This window comes from Phyllostomus discolor, chromosome 1, assembly GCF_004126475.2.
Source record: "Phyllostomus discolor isolate MPI-MPIP mPhyDis1 chromosome 1, mPhyDis1.pri.v3, whole genome shotgun sequence".
In the NCBI taxonomy this organism is placed as follows: Eukaryota; Metazoa; Chordata; class Mammalia; order Chiroptera; family Phyllostomidae; genus Phyllostomus; species Phyllostomus discolor.
In genome coordinates, this window is record NC_040903.2 from 101,938,256 (window position 1) to 101,959,007 (window position 20,752).

Here is a 20,752-nt window from a genome sequence, read left to right on the forward strand (position 1 = left end):
GTCTGGATGAATGTGGTTTCTTTAATTCTGTAGTTGTCACACTTTCATTCAACTTGTTTTCTAATGGTTCTGAGTTATGGTTGTTCTATAATTTAGTTTTAATTTTGATGTGGTCATTCAAAGAAGCATCCTTGTTTATCTATGCTACCATGTTGACCAGGCCCAGGAATGTTGGTCTGTCTTCTTTTAATATTTGTGAGAATCAATCAGAATGGTATATTTAGCAAAAATTTATTCCTTTTTATCATTGTGGAATATTCCACTAAATGAACATACCACAATTTAGTTATTTTCAAATTATATATATTATTTATTTCCAATTAAAGTTCACATTAAATATTACTTTATATTAGTTTCATTTGTATGGTATGTGCTTAGATAATTATATAATTTACAAAGCAATTCCTTCAGTAATTCTACTACCCACCCAACACCATACATAGTTATAATATTATTGACTATATTCCTTATTGCTATAATTTAAATTCCCATGACTGTTTTTATTAAATCTTTTTTTTTGTTTATTTGCACTGTGGGTATTATATTTAAACAAGAAGTGCTTAATACCTATAAGACTGATACATGTTTTCTTTCAAAACACTTATAGTTTTAGTTATTACATTTAGGTGTATGATTTATTTGAAATTGATTTTTTAAAATTGTTTGAGGTTTTATTTTTAAAATTATTTTATTGTTCAATTACAGTTGTCCATATTTCCTCCCAATCCTCCCCCCTACCCCCTCTAAACCCACCTCCCTCCCTTGCTTCCATCCTCCCCCTTGGTTTTGTCCATGTGTCCTTTAGAGTATGTTCCTGAAAACCCTTCTCCCCACTGTCCCCTCCCCACTCCCTGCTGGCTATTGTTAGATTGTTCTTAATTTCAATGACTTTGGTTATATTTTGTTTGCTTTTTTCTTTTGTTGTTTATGTTCCAGTTAAAGGCGAGATCATATGGTATTTGTCCCTCACTGCCTGGCTTATTTCACTTAGCATAATGCTCTCCAGTTCCATCCATGCTGTCCCAAAGGGTAGGAGCTCCTTCTTTCTTTCTGCTGCATAGAATTCCATTGTGTAAACGTAGCATAGTTTTTTGATTCACTCATTTAGTGATGGGCACCTAGGTTGCTTCCAGCACTTGGCTATTACGAATGGTGCTGGTGTGAACATTGGGGTGCATAGGTTCTTTTGGATTGATGTTTCAGGGTTCTTAGTATATAATCCCAGCAGTGGAATTACTGGGTCAAAAGGCAGTTCCATTTTTACTTTTCTGAGGAAATTACATACTGTTTTCCACAGTGGCTGCACCAGTCTGCATCCCCACCAACAGTGCACTAGGGTTACGTTTTCTCTGGATCCCCTCCAAAACTTGTTTATTGATTTGTTTATGTTGGCCACTCTGATCAGTGTGAAATATCTCATTGTGGTTTTAATTTGCATCTCTGTGATGGCTAGTAATGCTGAGCAACTTTTTATGTGTCTCTGGGCCCTCTGTATGTCTGCCTTGGAGAAGTGACTGTTCAAATCTTTTCCCATTTATTAATTGGTTTTTTTGTTTTTCTGGAGTAAAGTTGTGTGAATTCTTTATATGTTTTGGATATCAAACCCTTGGTGGAGTGTCATTAGCAAATATGTATTCTCATACAGTTGGCTGTCTTTCATTTTTTAAAAAACATATTTTATTGATTATGCTATTACAGTTGTCCCATTTTCCCTCCTTCACTCCTCTCCACCCTTCACACCCCGTCCTACCCACATTCCCCCCTTTAGTTCATGTCCATGTGTCATACTTATAAATTCTTTAGCTTCTACACTTTCCATACTATTCTTACCCTCCCCCTGTCTGTTTTCTACCTACCATCTATGCTACTTATTCTCTGTACCTTTCCCCCTCTCTCCTCCTCCCATCCCCCTGTTGGTAACCCTACATGTGATCTCAATTTCTGTGGTTCTGTTCCTGTTCTACTTGTTTGCTCAGTTTGTTTTTGTTTTTGTTTTAGGTATGGTTGTTAATCATTGTGAGTTTGCTGTTATTTTAATATATGTTTTTTATCTTCTTTTTCTTAAATAAGTCCCTTTAACATTTCATATAATAAGGACTTAGTGATGATGAGCTCCTTTAACTTGACCTTATCTGGGAAGCACTTTATTCTGCCCTTCCATTCTAAATGAAAGCTTTGCTGGATAGAGCAATCTTGGATGGAGGTCCTTGCCTTTCATGAGTTCAAATACTTCTTTCCAGTCCCTTCTTGCCTGTAAGGTCTCTTTTGAGAAATGAGCTGACAGTCTGAAGGGAACTCTTTTGTAGGTAACTGTCTCCTTATCTCTTGCTGCTTCTAGGATTCTCTTCTTCATTTTAATTTTGGGTAATGTAATTATGATGTTCTTTGGTGTGTTCCTCCTTGGTTCCAACTTCTTTAAGACTCTCTAAGCTTCCTGGATTTCCTGGAAGTCTATTTCCTTTGGGGAAGCAAAATTGGGGAAGTTCTTCTTTATTTATTTGTTCAAATATCTTTTCCACTTGTTGCTCTTCCTTTTCTCTTTCTGGCACCCCTATGATTTGGATGTTGGGATATTTAAAGATGTCCTAGAGGTTCCTAAGCCTCTCCTCAATTTTTTGAATTCTTATTTCTTCATTCTTTTCTGGCTGGATGTTTCTCTCTTCCTTCCATCCCACTCCATTGATTTGAGTCCCAGTTTGTGTCCCATCACTATTGGTTCCCTGTACATTTTCCTTTATTTCACTTAGTGTAGCCTTCATTTTTTTCATCTAATTTGCAACCAAATTCAACCAATTCTCTGAGCATCCTGATTACCAGTGTTTTGACTGTGCATCTGATAGGTTGGCTATTTGTTCGTGGCTTAGTTGTATTTTTTTCTCGAGCTTTGATCTGTTCTTTCATCTGGGCCATTTTCTTTGTCTCGACTAACCTGTTACATAGTGAGGGCCGCGCCCTTAGATGTTCACCTGGGTGGGGCAACCCAGTTGCTGGGTTGTGACGCTGTATGTGGGGAGGGGTCTGAGAGAGAACAGTGGCGCTTGATCTACTCTCTGCTGGATTTCAGTCCCTCTCCCTGTTTCCCCCAAGCAAAGTTGGCCCTTCTGGTGCTGATTCCTGTGTGGGTGGGTTTGTGTACATTCTAGGACCCTGTGGTTCTCTCCAACAACCTCTCCTGTGAGACTGGGAGTCTCTTCCCACGCTCCATCACCACAGGTGTTTTCAATTGGTGATTTGAGGCTTTATTTCCCCATGCTGGAGCCCTAGGTTGCTCAATGTGTCTGGCTCCCCAGTTTCACCTGGTTTATCTGCACACGAATGTGGGACTGTGCAGTCTGCCAGGTACCTTGCATGCCGCTCCCTGCTCCATAACCCACCACCTCGCTAAGTCTGACAGCTGCTGCTTGCACACCTGGGGTCCACCAGCCACTGCTTTTTTTGCTGGGACCCCTCTCTGCCCGGGTGCCCAACTCTGTCCCTCTTACTGGTCTGGATGACTGTGTCTAGTTTAATTCCTTGGTTGTTGGACTTCCATACAGTTCAATTTTCTGTTGGGTTTTTTTTGTTTGTTTTTAAATTTGTTGTTGTCCTTATTTTGGTTGCGCAAGGAAGCACAGTGTATCTACCTATGTCTCCATCTTGGCTGGAAGTCTCTATCTTTTCATTGTAATGCTGTTTTCTTTAGCCATGCAGAAGCTTTTTAATTTGATGAGGTCCCATTTGTTTATTCTTTCTTTTATGTCCCTTGCTTTAGGGAACATATCCATGAAGATGTTGCTGTGTGGAATGTCTGAGATTTTCCTGCGAATGTTTACCTCCAGGACTTTTATGGTGTTATGACTTATATTTAGTCTTTTATCCACCTTGAATTTATTTTTGTGTGTAGTGTAAGTTGGTGATAGAGTTTCATTTTTTGGCATGTAGCTGTCCAGATCCCCCAACACCATTTGTTGAAGAGGCTAGTTTTCCTCCATTTTATGCTTCTTCCCCCTTTGTCGAATATTAATTGACTGTAGAGACTTGGGTTTATTTCTGGGCTCTCTGTTCTCTTCCATTGGTCCGTGTGTCTGTTTTAATGCCAGTACCAGGCTGTTTTGATTAAAGTGGCCTTGTAATACAGTTTGGTATCAGGTATTGTAATCCCTCCTACTTTGTCCTTCTTTCTCAAAACTGCAGCAGCTCGGGGTTATTTATGGTTCCATAAAAATTTCTGAAATCTTTGTTCCCCCATGACTGTTTTATAACTACTAACTTGTACTTCTTAATTCTTTCATTGTTTTCATCCAGCCCTGCAACTCACTCCTACACCTGCATCTGGCAACCTTCAGTTTGTTCTCTGCATCTCTCAGTCTATTTTTTGTTTGCTTGTTTGTTATTTTTGTTCTTTAGATTCTACATAGAAGTGAAACCATATGGTATTTGTCTTTCTCTGTCTGGTTTAGTTCACTTAGCATAATACTCTCTAGGTTTATCCATGTTGTTGCAAAAGTTATACCCCAATTTATCCATTCTATTATTGGTTGACCTCAGTGTTTTTCACTTTTGTACTCTACAAATAATGTCGCAATGAACATACTTGAACATTTTTACTGGTGTATATATGTAATCATTTCTACTTGGTGAATCATTAGGAGTAGAATTGTAGATCATAGGTTATGCATATGGTCAGAGTAAGAAGATATTAGCAAATATTTTTCAAAGTGGTTACACTCCCACTAGCCATGTATAAGTATTCTCTTTTCTACAGCTTCATTATCACTAATGCTTGATATAAAATTGACAAGGACATAATAGTAAAGAAAAGTTATAGTCCAATCCCTTTCATAAACAAAGGTGCAACAAATCTTTAAATTATTAGTGAACAGAATCTAGAAACATAAAAAGATAATGTATTTCAATCCAATTTGATTTATCCCAGGAATGCAAGGTGAGTTCAGCATTTGAAATGCCAGTTGATGTAATTCTTCACAATATGAGAGGAAAAGAGATAAATCATATAGTTATCTATCTCTATTTGCTTGTTAGTTTATTTTGTTCATTAGATTTTACATATTCATATAGTCATCTAACTGGAACAAAAAGGCATTGGATAACATTCCAGCCATACTGAAAAAATTCTCAGCAAACTCAAGATAAGGGGATGTTTTTAATTTAACAAAGAATATGTATATATGTTAATGTTTGTTGTTTATACTGTTACTGTTGTCCCATTTTTGCCCTTCATCCCCCTCTACTCAGCCTGCCCTTCACTGCCATAGTCAGTCTGCACACCATTGTTATGTTCATGGGTCCTTCATGTACATTCCTTGACTAATTCCTTCACCTTTTTTCATTTAATCCTCCCTTTTCCCCTTCCCTCTGACCACTGTCAGTCTGTTTCATGATTCCAAACCTCTGGTTCTATTTTGCTCATTAGTTTATTTTGTTCATTAGATTCCTTTTATAAGTCAGATCATATGATACTTACTTGTCTTTTACTGACTGACTTATTTCACTTAACATAATAGTCTCAAGTTCCATTCATGCTGTCACAAAAGTCAGGAATTATTTTTTTTCTGTTGAATGGTATTTCATTGTATACATGTAACAATTTCTTGATTTACTCATCTACTGATGGGCACTTAGGCTGTTTACAATCTTGGCTATTGTAAATAGTGCTACAAAAAATATAAAGTACCTTGGAATAAATTTAACTAAGGATGTAAAAGACCTGTACTCAGAAAACTATAGGACACTGAAGAAAGAAGTTGAGGAATATACAAATAAATAGAAGCAAATACACTGTTCATGGGTTAGAAGAATTAAAATCATTAAAATGTGTATACTATCCAAAGCAATCTATAGATTCAATGCTGTTTTTTATTTTCTTTCTTTTTAAGTATATTTTATTGATTATGCTATTACAGTCTTCCAAAATTTTCTCTTTTATCCCCCCTCCACCCTATGCTCCCCAACCCTCCAGCATTCCCCCCCCTCGTTCATGTGCATGGGTTGTACATACCAGTTCTTTGACTTCTCTGTTTCATATACCATTCTTAACCTCTCCCTGTCTATTTTATGCCTACCAATTATGTTCTTATACTCTGTATGTTTCCCCCCATTCTTCCCCTCCCCTGCCCCACTGAAAACCTTCCATGTGCTATCCATTTCTCTGATTCTGCTCCAGTTTTAGTTGTTTGCTTAGTTTTTTTTTTTTAGGTTTGGTTGTTCATAGTTGTGAGTTTGTTATCATTTTACTATTCATAATTTTTGATCTTCTATTTGTTAGCTAAGTCCTTTTAATATTTCATATAATAAGGGCTTAGTAATGACAACAGCTACCTTTGTAGGTAACTGTCTTCTTTCCTCTTGCTATTTTTAAGCTTCTCTCTTTATCTTTAGTCTTGGGTAACCTAATGGTGATGTGCTTCTGTGTATTCCTCTTTGGGTCCAATTTCTTTGGGACTCTCTGAGCTTCCTGGGCTTCCTGGAAGTCTATTCCTTCACTGGATTGGGGAACTTTTCCTTCATTGTTTGTTCAAAGAAGTTTTCTAACTTCTTGCTCTTGTTCTCCTTCTGGCACCCTTATGGTTTTGATGTTAGAGTGCTTATAGTTGTTCCAGAGTTTCCTAAGCCTCTCTTCATTTTTTTGAATTCTTGTTTCTTCATTCTGTTCTGGTCAAATGTTAATTTCTTCCTTCTCATCCAAATTGATTTGAGTCCCTGTTGCCTTCCCTTCACTGTTGGCTCCCTGTATATTTTCCTTTATTTCACTTTGGGTAGCCTTCGTTTCTTCCTTCATTTTGTGACCAAGCTCAATCAGTTCTGTGAGCATCCTGATTACTGGTGTTTTGAACTCTGCCTCAGATAGATTGTTTATCTCCTTGTCATTTAGCTCTTTTTCTGGAGTTTCAAACTGTTCTTTCATTTGGGCCATATTTCTTTGTCTTGATGCACCTATTATGTTGTAAAGGGTGGGGCCTTAGGTATTCACCAGGGTGAGGCAACCCTCCATTCTTTGCTGCATTGTGGCACTGTCTGTGGGGGAGGGGTCAGAGAGGGAACAATGCAGCTTACTTGCTCCACTCTAGCCCCACTGTCAGTGAACTCTGTTGTGTGAGACTGGGAACTTCTCCCACCATGGCAGCCTCTGCAGTAGTTTACAGGTAGCTGTGAGTTTTTAGTTTTCCATTGAGCCAGCTCCCCCTTCTTCCATGTTGTGTGTACCTTGCTGCATGTCCTCTCTGCTCAGTTGCCCATCTCTGCCCTTCCTACCAATCTGGGTGAATATTTCTTTAACTCCTTGGTTGTCAGAGTTCCATTCAATTTGACTTTATGGCACTTCTGGTTGTTTGTTGTTTTTAGATTGATTGTTATACTTCTTTGTTCTGTGAGGAAGTGAAGTCTTTCTACCTATGCCTCCGTCTTGGCTAGAACTCTCAAATGCTCTATTAAAATATCATTGGCATATTTCATAGATCTAGGACAAATATTCCAAAACTTTATATGGAACCACAAAAGACCCTAAGTATCCTCAACAATTCTGAGAAAGAAGAACAAAGTTGGAGGGATCACAATACCTGATATGAAACTATACTACAAGGCCACTGTAATCAAAACAGTCTGGTACTGACATAGAACAGACACATATATTAATGGAACAGAATAGAGAGCCCAGGAATAAACCCATGTCTTTATAGTTAATTAATATTTGATGAAGAGGGCATGAGCATACAATGGAGTAAAGACAGTCTCTTCAATAAATGTTGTTGGGAGAACTGGACTGGTACATGCAAAAAGATGAAACTAGGCCCCCAACTTACACCATATACCAGAATAAACTCAAAATGGATAAAAGACTTAAATATAAGTTGTGATGCCATAAAAACCCTAGTGAGGAACATAGGCAGTAAAATTTCAGATATTTCACATTGTAATATTTTTGCCAATATATCTCTTAGGGCAAGAGGAAAAAAGGAAAAAAATAAATAAATGAACCTACATCAAATTAAAATCCTTCTACATGGCTAAAGAAACCATCATCAAAACAGAAAGGGAACTGACTGTATGGGAGAACATATTTGCCAACAATATAGTGGGCAAGGGTTTAATCTCCAAAACATATAAAGAACTCATATGACTCAACACCAGGAAGAAAAGCAATCCAATAAAAAAAGGGGCAAAGGACCTAAATAGACACTTCTTGACAGAGGACCTACACATGGCCCATAGACATATGAAAAGATGTTCAGCATTGCTAGCCACCAGAGACATGCAAATTAAAGCCACAATGAGTCCTAGCTTGTGTGGCTCAGTAGATTGAGTGCTGGCCTGTAAACCAAAGGGTCAGTGGTTCAATTCCCAGTGTAGGGCACACACCTGGGTTGTGGGCCTGATCCTTAGTAGGGGGTGTTGGAGGTGCAAACACACATTGATGTTTCTTTCTCTCTTTCTCTCCCTCCCTTCCCCTCTCTAAAAGTAAATAAATAAATAAAATCTTAAAAAAATAAAACCATAATAAGGTATCACCTTATACCTGTCAGAATGGACATCATTAATAAATCAACAAACAACCAGTGCTGGCAAGGATGTGGAGAAAAGGGCATCTTGGTACACTGTTGGTGAGAATACAGACTGATATAGCCACTGGAAAGCAGTATGAACTTTCCTCAAAAAATTAAAAATGGAACTGCCTTTTGATCTAGGAGTTCCACTGCTGAGAATATTTCCTGAGAATGCCAAAACACCAATTAAAAAGAATTTAGGCACCCTCATGTTAATAAAGAATACTTATAAAAAATCTGTGGCATATATTATTTGTAGTGGCGAAATACTGAACGTGTTTTCCCTGTGTAAAAAAGTAAGACAAGATGTTTTTAATTACCAATTCTATTTAATTTCCTTCTATTTAATTTCTAATTTCTTTTTAAAATGTGAAGTCCTAGCAAGGGCAATAAGACAAGAAAAAATGGTATAAATATTGGGAAGGGAGAAGAAAAACAATTATTATGCATAGATGGCATGATTGGATTAATATGAAACCCAAAATATTACAGGTAAATTTTAGAATTAATAAGTGAATTTACCTAGGTTATTGGATATAAAATCAGTATACACCAACACATTTTTTTTCTATATAACAACAAGAAAACTGTTGGAAAATGACCTTTTTAAAAAGTTACAATTTAAAATGGCATAAAAAATTGCTATACTGGTGCTCATATTGGACAAAGTGACCATAGCCTGCTTTGCTTTTGGTGTCCTCTTATCAGAACTTTGATAGTTTCCCTATCTCTTAAGTCAGTGGGTTGTTAGCTGCCATTTCTGTAGCTACCACTCTGCTTGCTTCTAGCTGCAACTTATTTTAGTAATTTTCTGCCTCAATGTGCTATGATTGGGAAATCAATAATAACATAAACCGGGTGAGAATTATCTTAATAAAATGCAAAGGATTTTAGCACCTAGACCTTGTGACTTTCATTTTGGACACTTAGGAATTACTCAGAGCCCTTTATACTTATATTCAGAGTCCAGCTTTGCTAAAAATGATTGAGATTGCGAGAAGTACAAACCCCAAGGAACAGGGGTGTTATTTTGTATCTATTACTCTTTTAGAAGAGACCAATGAACCCTCTCCATTCTTTACTTGAATAAAACCTGTCTTAATATTTTCTGTAGTTTATTTCAGTTTGAAAAAGTAAAGAAAAAGAAAAGTTGGGTTCAGCTTCTGTACAGGAATCTTAAAATATTGTGATTATCTTCTTTAGAACAAATATTTGGTGTGTACATATAAATCTTTTCACTATTTGAAATTAGATATTGACTTTGATATAATTTAAAATGCCAGTGACTCCTAGATTATGTTACAGTGGCTTAAGAGGGGCTTTGTTTCTAGTATTAGTTGAATTTGGCTCATCTTAATAAGTAAAATTATAGCCAAATAAATACTATTAACAAACTAAGCCAATAATCATCAGGACCCAGTGAACACTGAGCCTCTAGCTAATGTAACAGATGGAGAAAAGCAGCCTGGTGAAGAGCTAACTGTGTCTGGTAGACAGGAGCTATTGGGATTACATTTTTAAATATTTGAGTTCCAGTCATAGCCTGGTGATGCATAGCCTAGTGTGAACATAATAGTGCTGTGCTACCATTACAGATAGTTTCTATTCTATCATAATTTACTGCATTTCATTTAAGAAATGCTAGTGGTAGCTCCCTAAATTGATTTCACTGCTCATTAATGTGTCATGAATTTCAGTTTGAAAAACACTAATTTAGGTCACACCAAGGATCAATCTTACTCCTTCAATGCTCCATTAAATTGGAGTCTTGGCACAAGGCCCAGCCCAGTCCAGTCATGGTCTAGTAGTTATTAATACCCAAAATCTATCAGCCATTCATCCTGACAAAAGGAGGCTCAGACTGTGAGAATATTTTAACCCTGACTACAGATAGTGAAATGAGACACTATGTAATTAGTGCTACATCTTTCTTTGTTCACAAACCTCCATTTACTAGTCTGTTTTGTACTCTTAAAGTGATTAATATAAAAACTGATCAACTTGGTTGAAACATAAGAGTAGGCTAGTGGGGATTCTAATAAAATAATCCAAGAACAAAAATAAGAACCAAAATCTGATCCAGAATTTCTGCATTTGTTAGAGGGATTGAACATCCTTATCTTACACCATTGTTATGAGAATAAATAACAATGAATACATGCAAAATAGCTACACAAATAGCCTAGGGTGGATGGTTATTTGCAAAAATAGCCAAATCAATTATTTCCATCCCTGTAATTATGCTCCTTAGTAACATAATTTTCCATTCCTTCCATTAGTAGATAAAGTCTGTTCCCCCCATTCATCAACCCAACCCACCCCCACTTGAATCTGGGCTGGCTTTTGAGCTTTGAAAAATAAAATGTGGTTGAAGTGATGTTGTGGTGCTTATATGTTGAGGCATCAAGAGGCCTTGAGTTTTTGTTCTTACCTTCTTGAAATTCCTTTACTTCCACGTGAAGAAGGTTTTTTTGAGAATGAAAGACCACATAGAGAGAGAATCCTAACTGACAGCTTACTCCAAGCATTAGACATGAGAAGGAGGCCATATTAGCCTACACATCCCAGTTGCTATAGACTAAATATTTGTGTCTCCCCAAAATTCATGTTAAATAATATGCCCAGTGTGATAGTATTTGTAGATAGAGCCTTTGGCAGGTGATTAGGTCATGAGGGTGGACCTCTTGTGAATTGGATTAGTGCCCTTATAAAGAGGCCCAGAAAGAACCCTTGTTCTTTTTACCATATGGGGACACAGTGAGAAGCTAGTCCACCTATGAACCAGGAAGCAAGTTCTCACAAGACACTATATCTGCTGGTATCTTGATCTTGGACTTCCAGATTTCAGAACAGTAAGAAGTAAACCCTGGCTGGTGTAGCTCAGTGGATTGAGCATGGGCCTGTGAACTAAAGAGTTGCTGGTTCAATTCCCAGTCAGGGCACATGCCTGGATTGTGGGCCAGGTCCCCAGTGGGGGATGTGCAAGAGGCAACCACACATTGAGTTTCCCTCTCTTTCTCCCTCCCTTTCCCTCTCTCTAAACTTATATAAATAAAATCTTAAAAAACAAAAAAGAACAGTAAGAACTACATGTCTGTTGTTCAAGTAACCCAAACTATGGAATTTTGTTATAACAGCACAAATGGCTAAGACATGAATCAAGCCTGTATATTCCTGCAGCCACAGTAATTCCTCGGGAGACCAGTGGAGGAACATCATAGCAGAATCCAGCACAAAGCTTGATTTACAGAATCACAAACAATACAAAACAGGTTACTTTAAGCTACTGATTTGGAGTACTTTAATATGCAAGGATAGATTAATGATAAACCTGGCATAATATATGTCTAATAAATGGGTGTAAACCCTTGCCTCTTGAGGGAAGGGTAAATTTAATTTTGAAAAACAGTTACAAAGGTAGTTTTTTTTTAAATACTGAGATTTATTTCTTAGGATTGGGTAGACAACATTTTAGAATTTTACTTAGTTTATTATTGTTCTCACTCTCTGTTTATCCTCAATTTCCTTTTCTGTAACAAAAGGATAATAATTGTAGTTATGGGAGAGAAAACTGAGGCACACAACCTTGTTTTGGTTCCCTAGAAACAAAATCTAAGATGGGGCTCCTTATTGAGGAAGTACCCTTAGGAGAGAGGAAAGTGAAGGAATCAGGATAGGAGGATGGAAAAAAGCTAGGCACAAAAGCACTCTGGGACCAAATCAAATCTAGCAGTCCCCTGCATGACCCATTTAATGCAGAATATACTGCATTAAAACCCCAAATTGGCCTATTCAGTGTTGTGCTTCTTTCTTAGTGGTAATATGTATGAAGGGGATAACTTGCTCTTTAATTTTAAGAGGATGGTTGAGCATGACCAAGACAACTGGACCTTTAAAATTTTTACTGATAAGATAGGCCCTTGAATCTGCAGGGTTTCTCCCTCATCTCCTGGAGCACATGAGGCCATAACACCCAGAATACTTGTCACTTCTTGCTAATCAGGTCTGGTTTATACAATATCATCAATATATAAGTTAATGTGATGCTCTGTAGAATGTTGAGATGGTCTAGGTGCCTTTATTATAGTAGGGAGCAAGAGTATTATAGCTTGGGGTCAAGACTATGAATCAGTATTGTCTGCCTAATGTGAATGCAAACCATGAGACAGACTTGTCCAGGACTCCATTTACTACTCATCTCTACGATGGTTCTTTGTTTCACCAGTTATTAGTGTCAGCTCAGTCCTCTGTACAAGAGCTCCAAAAGATCTGGGTATTCTCTTTATATAGTGTGTCATTTACTGAGTGAATTTCTAAAGTCCTTTGGGGGAAGGACTGGAGAATTACTACTATGTACACTTTCCATGGTATGTTACAATCATTCCTAATATGGATACCCTCTTATTTAGTGAGTGAATTCTGGGTCTGATAATTGGCTCAGGTCTGCAAATGTGACAAGGAATCATGATTTTGGGAAGACTGACTTCAGCCTCCTGCTCATCCATTCATGATTTTCTGTTATGTAAATTAAAGATTATTCTTTATGTCTGTTCATTTGTCTTTTTCCTAGGAACTCTGTTTTGCCATATCCACTGATGCCTGTGAGTCAGATCATTCTGTCCTTGCTGCCCATTATAGTAATTATGCCTTTCTTTGTCTAAGGGTTAAGTGCCATCACTTGGCTTTTGCTATTCTGTCATTCCCACTGCAATAGCAAGTGCAGTTCTGTAGCAGCAGCACCTGCTATTATCAGCTCCAGCTCTCAGTGGATAACCAACCCCAAATAAGTTTCCAGCATAAGAATCTTCCAATTTAGAGTTTGCTTTTGGAAGAACCTGTCTTTTAACAATAGTAGCCTGGCTTTCATTCCTGTGTCTGTCAGAATTTTCTTTATACAAAAACCAGACTGAGTTTTAAAAAGCACATGTGAATATTTCACACTACTGCTTCAAATACTTCAAGTCATTTCTTGTTGCTGTTAGGGTAAGGTGCTAAATTTTTATACAAGGCTTCTCTAATCTGGGCCCTCCCCTACTTCTGTGACCTCTTCTCTAGCCATTTCCTTTTTCTTCCTATCTTTTGAAGGCTCTATTCCCCTTAGAGCCTCACCACAGACTGTCACCTGTCCCTCTTAATGCCTCTGCAACTTTGTCTGGATAATTTTTTTCTTCATGTCTTAGTTTAAATGACACTTTTGCAGGAAAATTTTCCTGCCCACCAGATTAGGTTTTTGTTAAATGCCTTTACCGCATCCCATATTAACTTCTGTAGCCCCTGACACAACTACACTGTATACATGATTTAGTACTCATTTGTTTAGTTAACTATCTGTATCTTTTGTTGAAATCCAATCTTTGTGTTGTCAGGAATTCACCCTCTCCCTGTCTCTTCCTCCTTTTGTATTTCTAGCACTTGACAAAGTGGCTTAAAGGATGCTCAATAAATAATTGTTTAAAAAGTATTAAGTTCACACAAAGGTTGCTCCGTGAATACCCAGCTTGGATGGTAGGAGAGGCTATGCCACTGGACCCCACAGGGCACCTATTACATTAGAGCATACTACCAAGACATGGAATCAAAGAAGCACTACCTAATACATAGAAACAAACACAGGAGGCTGACAAAGTGAGGAGAAAATGATCCATGGCCCAAATGAAAGAACAGATGAAAACTCCAGAAAAATAACTAAATGAAATGGAAATAAGTAATCTATAAGATGAAGAATTCAAAACACTGGTTATAAAGATACTCAAAGAACTTAGTGAGGACCTCAAAAGCATAAAAAAAAACCCAGTAAGAGGCTTCCAATGAAGATGGAGGTATAGGTGGATATACTATGCCTCCTTGCACAACCAAAAGAAAGACAACAACAAATTTAAAAACAAAAAAGCAACCAAAACTGCCCTAAAATAGAACTGTATGGAAGTCTGATGACCAAAGAGTTAAAGAAACATTCACCAAGACCAGCAGGAGGGGCAGCTGAGGACATGCAGGAAAGTGGTGGCTGGAGGACCAGGTGGTCCCACGTTTGTATGAGAATAAGCCTGGAGGAACAACAAGGGAGTGATGTAGACTGCACAACCCAGAGTGGGGAATAAAGTCTCAAAACCTCAGGCTGAAAAAATCTGTGGGGGTTCAGGTGGCGGCAGGAGAAACTCCCAGTCTCACAAGAGAGTCTGTTGGAGAGACCCACAGGGTCCTAGAAGGTACACAGGCCACCCACCCAAGAATCTGCATGAGAAGGGCCCAATTTGATTGTTGGTAGTGGAGAAAGTGACTCAAAGACAGCCCAGAGCCTAGCAAGCAGCATTGTTCACTCTTGGACCCCTTCCCCACATACAGTGCCACAAAGCAGCCAAGTGTGTTGCTCTACTGTGGCTCATACCTAAGGCTCCGCCACTTACTGCATAACAGGTGTGTCAAGACAAAAAAGAATGGCCCAAATGAAAGAACATATCAAAGCTCCAGAAAAAATACAACTAAGTAATGAAGAGATAGCCAACCTATCAGATGCCGAGTTCAAAACACTAGTAATCAGGATGCTCATGGAAATGGTTGAGTATGGTCACAAAATAGAGGAAAAGGTGAAGGCTACGAGAAGTGAAATAAAGGAAAATGTACAGGAAACCAATAGTGAGGGGAAGGAAACCAGGACTCAAATCAGTTTGGATGAGAAGGAAGAAATAAACATTCAACCAGAACACAATGAAGAAATAAGAATTCAATAAAATGAGGAGAGGCTTAGGCACTTCTGGGACAACTTTAAACATTCCAGCATCTGAATCATGCTCAAGAAGGAGAACAAGAGCAGGAAGTTGAAAATTTATTTAAAAAATAATGAAGGAGATATTCCTTGATCTGGCAAAAGAAATAAACTTCCAGAAGTCCAGGAACCTCAGAGAGTCTCAAAGAATTTGGACTCATGGAAGCACACACCAAGGCATATCATAATTACATTACCCAAGGTTAAAGATACAGAGAGAATCTTAAAGCAGCAAGAGAAAAGGAGACAGTTACCTACAAAAGAGTTCCCATAAGACTAGGAGATGATTTCTCAACAGAAACTTTACAGGCAAAACGGGACTGGAAAGAAATATTCAAAGCCATGAAAGAACCTACATCCAAGATTACTCTATCCAGCAAAGCTATCATTTAGAATGGAAGGGCAGATAAAGTGTTTTCCAGATAAGGTCAAGTTAAAGGAGTTCATCATCACCAAGCCATTATTATATGAAATGTTAAAGGGACTTATCTAAGAAAAGGAAGAAGATAAAAAATACAAACAGTAAAATGACAACAAACTCACAACTATCAACAACTGAACCTAAAAAACCAAAAACGAAAACAAACTAAGCAAACAAGTAGAACAGGAACAGAATCACAGAAATGGAGATCACATGGAGGTTATCACTGAGGAAGTGGAGGGGGGAAAGGGGGAAATGGTACAGGGAATAAGTAGCATAGATGGTAGGTAGAAAATAGATGGGAGGGCGTTAAGAATTGTACAGGAAATGGAAAAGCTAAAGAACTTATATGTATGTCCCATGGACATGGACTAAGGTGGAGGAATGCTGGTGGGAGGGAGGTGCAGGGTGGATAGGAATAAAGGGTGGAAAATGAGACAACTGTAATAACATAATCAGTAAAATATATTTTGAAATAAAGATCCAGTCAGAGATGAAGGATTCACTAATTGAAATAAAGAACAATTCACAGGGAAACAATAATAGAGTGGATGAAGCTGAGAATCAAATCAAGGATTTAGAAAATAAAGAAGCAAAAAACAAGCAATAAGAAGAAGAAAAAAGAATAAAAAAATGAGGGTAGAGTAAGCATTCCCTGGGACAACGTCAAGCATTCCAACATTCACATCATAGGGGTGCCAGAAGAAGGAGAGGAAGAGCAAGAAATTGGAAATCTATTTGAAAAAATAATAAAAGATAACTTCTGTAATTTGCAGCAGGAAATAGACATGCTGGTCCAGGAAGCAGAGAGAGTCCCAATCAAGTTGCACCCAAAGAGGACCACATCAAGATACATCACAAAATGCCAAATGTTAAAGATAAAGAACCTTACAAGCAGCAAGAGAAAAGCAGAAAGTTACCTAGAAAGGAATTCCCATAGGACTGTCAGCTAATTTCTCAAAAGAAACTTTGTAGGCAAGAAGGGACTGTCAAGAAATCTTCAGTGATGAAAAGCAAGGACCTACAACCAAGATTACTTTATCCTGCAAAGCTCTCATTTAGAATGGAAGGGAAAATAAAGTGCTTCCCACACAAGGTAAAGCTAAAGGAATCAATAATCACCAAGCCATTATTACAAGAAATGTTAAAGGGACTTATTTAAGAGAAAGGAGAAGATCACAACATTACGAACATTAAAATGAACAAAGTCCCAACTACCAACTGAATCTAAACCATCCCCATTCCCCCTGCCAAAAAAAAACAAAAAAACACCCAAAACAAAAAACCAAACCAACTAAGTGAACAACCAGAACAAGAATGGAATCATAGGTATGAGGATCATTTGGAGGGTTTCAGCTTAGAGGGGTTGGGAGAGAAAGGGGGACTGGTGCAGTGATAAAAAAACATAAATGGTAGGAGCAAAATAGATGGGGAGATGTTAAGAATAGTATAGGAAAGGGAGAAGCCAAAGAACTTATATGCATGACCCATGGACATGAACTAAGGGTGTGGGTTGTGATTGTTGGAGGGAAGGGTGGTACCTGATGGAGGGGACCAAAGGGGAAAAATTGGGACAACTGTAACAGCATAATCAATAAAATATACTAAAAAAGTATTGATTGAGGGGAGAACAAAGAGCGAGATGATTTACATATCAAAATAGACACGTGTTGGATAGCCATAGTCAGCCCCCATGGAGATTATCTCTGATAACAGATTTCTTCTGGGGAATAGTTGAGTTCATGGTTTTTCAAAATTCTGCTTCAACAAAATGTGAAAAAGCAAAGGGGCTGTGGAAACTCATCAGATTCCAGACATAATGATGGAAGGGGGCCCCCAGAAAACACCCTCAGAAGAATGGGTTGAATTAATTATCTGTGTTGCCTGAATCTTCATCCAATGAGGAAGGTAAATGTCTGCTCTAAGAAGCAGACAACTGGACATGCACATTCATAACAAAAGGAAACCATCCAGCAGTAGAAGACTGACCATGCTGGACAAGTAGATGAATGTGTATGTCTAAACAAGAATTACTCTATGTCCTCACAGACGAATGAGGTAGTATTGGTAATTCCCTAAAGGGACTGGGCATGACTGATATGCAGTCTCTAAATGCAAATGTTTCTCTCATCATTTTTGTATAGCTTATGAAAGCAATAATATAGTTTTAATAAGTAAATATTTAGGTTACAAACTGGCTTATCATCTTAATATAATTAAAATTCTTAATTTGAAGAAAATTAAAAGACTATGATTTAATACTGTTAGTATCACCACTTTCAACTTCTTTTTAAAAAAGATTTTATTTATGTATTTTTAGAAAGGGGGGAAGGGAAGGAGAAAGAGAGGGAGAGAAGCGTCAATGTGTGGTTGCCTCTCATATGTCCCCAACTGGGGACCCTGCCTGCAACCCAGACATGTGCCCTAACTTGGAATTGAACCAATGAACCTTTGGTTTGCAGGCTGGTGCTCAGTCTACTAAGCCATACTAGCCAGGGCTCAACTTCTTTATTTCTTCATTTTTTATTGTACTTTTCCCATTACCATTTATTCCCTTTATATTTCCTTTCCCATGACAATCACCACACTGCTGTCCATGTCCATGAGTCCTTTTTCCTTTTTGCTCGATCCCTCCACCCTCTGACCAGAGTCCCATAGCTGTCACTATACTCTTTATCTATAAGTCTGTCTCTATTTTGCTTGTTAGTTCATTAGATTCCACATATGAATGAAATCATATGGTATTTATCTTTCCCTGGCTAGCTAATTTCACTTAGCATAATGTTCTCCAGGTCTATCCATGCTCTTGCAAAGGGTAAGATACTCTTCTTTTTATGGTCATGTAGTATTCCACTGTGTAAATGTTCCATAGTTGTTTTATCCACTCAACTGATGATGGAAACTGGGCTGCTTCCATAACTTGGCAATGGAAGCCAAGTTATGGCTTGTTTTTTTTTGCAATGAACATAGCGGTGCTTGTTTTTTTTTGAATTAATGTTTTGGGTTTCTTCAGATATATTGCTAGAAGTGGGATCACTGGGTCAAAAGGCAGTTCCATTTGTAAGTTTCTGAGTTATCTTCATACTTCTGTCTGCAGTGGCTACCCCAATTTTCATTCCCACAAATAGTGCAGAAGGGTTACTCTTTCTCCACATCCTTGCCAGCTCTTGTTGTTTGTTGATTTATTATTGATAGCCCTTCTGACAGTTTGAGATGATATTTCATTGTGGTTTTAATTTGCATTTCTATGATGATTAGTGACATTGAGCATCTTTTCATATGTCTACGGGCCATCTGTAAGTCCTCTTTGAAGAAGTGTCTATTCATGTCCTTTGCCCATTTTTTAAATTGGATTTTTTGGTTTGTTTTTTTTTTTGTGTTGAGTTTTATAAGCTCTTTATAAATTTTTGATAGTAATCCCTTAATAGTATGTATCATTGAATATGTTCTCCCATCAGTGGGTTGTCTTCCTATATTGTTGATGATTTCCTTTGCTGTTCAAAAAATTTTTAGTTTGATGTAGTCCTATTTATTTATTTTTTTCTTTTGTTTCCCTTGCCTGAGGAGATAGATAAAATGTTGCTATGAGACATGTCTGAGATTTTACTGTCTATGTTTTCTTCTTGGATTTTTATAGTTTTGAGTTAACATTTAAGTCCTTAATTCATTTTGAATTTATTCTTGTATGTGGGGTAAGAAGGTGGTCTAGTTTCACGTTTCTATGACTGCCTAATTTTTCCAGTGCCATTTTGAGTAAAGTATCTTTAACCTATTGTATGTTCTTGCTTCCTTTGTAAAATATAAATTTACTGTAAAGGTGTGGATTCATTTCTGGGATCTCTATTCTATTCCATTGATCAGTATGCCTGCTTTTATGCCTGTACCATGATGTTCTGATTACTATGGCCTTATAGTATAGTTATATATTAGGTAGTGTGATTCCTCAAAATTTGTTCTTGTTTCTCAAGATCACTGTTACTATTTAGGCCTTTGTGGTTCCCTATAGATGTTTGACATATTTGTTCTAGTTCTTTGAAATATGTCTGTTGGGAACCGACCAACAGCCGACCCTTGACACAGTTGGGACAGATGAGATGCATCTATCTGCACAGCAGAGACAACTGTGGCAGGATCTCCTGTCTATCTCTTCCTGTATGCCTCTCCCTGCTAGCAATAGGTGGTGGGATTTTTAGATACCAGTGTGTTACAACAAAAAATCTGCATGATGCCTCTGATTCTGTGGGAAATGACTTGCTGACCACAGAACAGAAATCCCTAACAACCCTAATGCTGCCTATTTCCCCCACCTGGGAAGTTAAGGATAAAATTAAACTATGGACAGACCAGCTGCCAGAATGCTGGAGGAAGCTGTTGCTAGGAATGTCCCTTAAGGAGTCATCACTTAAAAGCTTGAGATTTATTAGAGCCCCTACCCCTCCCATACCCTGAACAGGAATGTTTATTAATGGGACCAGGTGGGTAAAGAAGCAAGGATTTCTAATTGAATATAATAATCTCAATACATGGAAGCAAATACAAAACATGCCCCCCCCCTCAAGATGTATAAATCAAAAGACCTAGCCAGGAAACCAGTTACCTAACTGAGACAAATCTAACCTCAACGGACAATAGCTAATTTCTATATAACTTATAAATCACCCCTTGCACCCTTTTAACTTAGACCAATCCCTAGAATCTTAATAGACACCTAGTTACTAATTGGCACCTGAAAGTTTGTGCCCGTATAGCTTCGTTGGCTATCTGATTGATAACCCTCTTGGTCAAAATAACCTTTGTTTAACATGATTGATCTGTAAAACCTTCTGTACTTTTTGAAGTTGTTTCTATAGTAACCGTTTCTGTTTTAATAATCACAGTATGCACCCGCTCCATTGACTGTTGTATAACCTCCCCTATAAAAATAAAGGTTGATTCTTCCTGGGGAGTCAGTCAGGCCCAAAAAGCCTGACTTTCCTCTGGCATCTCACCTGGTGTCTCACTTCATTCACTTCACCTGAGCCGTTCCTT

At 37.8% G+C, this 20,752-nt stretch overlaps 2 long non-coding RNA genes across 2 annotated transcripts in view; one reads left to right on the forward strand and one right to left on the reverse strand.

Moving 5' to 3' along the window:
* The window catches only part of LOC118500836, a 24,530-nt gene continuing 3,778 nt past the window's right edge, over positions 1 to 20,752 (forward strand). Inside the window, exons 1-3 of the long non-coding RNA XR_004903422.1 lie at positions 1 to 112; positions 869 to 871; positions 16,023 to 16,032. This is a non-coding gene — a long non-coding RNA (uncharacterized LOC118500836). The remainder of the gene's footprint in view (positions 113 to 868; positions 872 to 16,022; positions 16,033 to 20,752) is intronic.
* The window catches only part of LOC118500838, a 21,872-nt gene continuing 18,281 nt past the window's right edge, over positions 17,162 to 20,752 (reverse strand). Inside the window, exon 3 of the long non-coding RNA XR_004903424.1 lies at positions 17,162 to 17,328. This is a non-coding gene — a long non-coding RNA (uncharacterized LOC118500838). The remainder of the gene's footprint in view (positions 17,329 to 20,752) is intronic.